Source organism: Mandrillus leucophaeus, unplaced genomic scaffold, assembly GCF_000951045.1.
Source record: "Mandrillus leucophaeus isolate KB7577 unplaced genomic scaffold, Mleu.le_1.0 Scaffold117, whole genome shotgun sequence".
NCBI lineage: Eukaryota > Metazoa > Chordata > Mammalia > Primates > Cercopithecidae > Mandrillus > Mandrillus leucophaeus.
Window position 1 is genome coordinate 5784 of NW_012099987.1, and position 1602 is coordinate 7385.

Genomic DNA, 1602 nt, shown 5'->3' on the forward strand with positions numbered 1-1602 from the left:
TTTTCCAATTCTGTGAAGAATGTCATGGGCCGTATGGCCAATTTCACGATATTAATTCTTCCTATCCATGAGCGTGGAATGTTTTTCCATTTATTTGTGTCCTCTCTCAATTCCTTGAGGAGTGGTTTGTAGTTCTTCTTGAAGAAGTCCTTCACATCCCTTGCAAGTTGTATTCCTAGGTATTTTGTTCCCTTTGTAGCAATTATGAATGGGAGTTCACTTATGATTTGACTCTCTGTCTATTACTGGTGTATAGAAATGCTTCTGATTTTTGCACATTGATTTTGTATCCTGAGACTTTGTGAATTTGCTTATCAGTTTAAGGAGATTTGGGGCTGAGAAAATGGGTTTTTCCAAATATAAAATCATGTTATCTGCAAACAGAGACAATTTGATCTTCTCTCCTTCTATTCAAATATCCTTTATTTCTTTCTCTTGCCTGATTGCCCTGGACAGAACTTCCAGTACTGTGTTGAATAGGAGTGTTGAGAGAGGACATCCTTCTCTTGTGCCAGTTTCAAAGGAAATACTTCCAGCTTTTGCCCATTCAGTATGATTTTGGCTGTGGGTTTGTCATAAATAGCTCATATTATTTTGAGATACATTCCATCAATACCTAGTTTATTGAGAGTTTTAGCATAAAGGGGTGTGGAACTTTATTGAAGGTCTTTTCTGCATCTATTGAAATAATCATGTGGTTTTTGTCATTGGTTCTTTTTATGTGATGGATTACGTTTATTTATTCATTTATTTTGAGATACAGTCTATCCCCGTTATGCAGGCTGGAGTGCAGTGGTGTGATTTCAGTTCACTGCAACCTGCGCCTCCCAGGTTCAAGTGATTCTGCTGCCTCAGCTTCCTGAGTATGTGGAATTATAAGCGCATGCCACCACAACTGGCTAATTTTTGTATCTTTAGTACAGATGGGGTTTCCCCATGTTAACCAGACTGCTCATGAGCTCCTGACCTCATGATCCACCTGCTTTGGACTCCCAAAGTGCTGGGATTACAACTGTGAGCCACCTCACCAGGCCTACGTTTATTGATTTGTGTATGTTGTACCAGTCTTTAATCTCACAGATGAAGTCAACTTGATCATGGTGGATAAGCTTTTGATGTGCTGCTGGATTTGGTTTGACAGTGTTTTATTGAGGTTTTTCACACTGATGTTCATGAGAGGTATTGGCCTAAAAGTTTATTTTATTGTGTCTCTGCCAAGTTTTGTTATCAGGATGATGCTGGTCTCATAAAATAAGTTAGGGAGGAGTCACTCTTTTTCTTTCGCTTGAAATAGTTTCAGAAAGACTGATACCAGCTTCTCTTTGTACCTCCGGTAGAAGTCATCTGTTAGTCTGTCATGTCCTGGGCTTTTTTTGGTTCATAGGCTATTAGTTACTGCCTCAGTTTCAGAACTTGTTATTGGTCTATTCAGGGATTCGACTTCTTTCTGGTTTAGTCTTGTGAGGGTGTATGTGTCCAGGAATTTATCCATTTCTTCTAGGCTTTCTAGTTTATTTGCGTAGAAGTGTGTATAGTATTCTCTGATGGTAGTTTGTATTTCTGTGGGATCAGTGGTGATATCCCCTTTATCATTATTTGTTG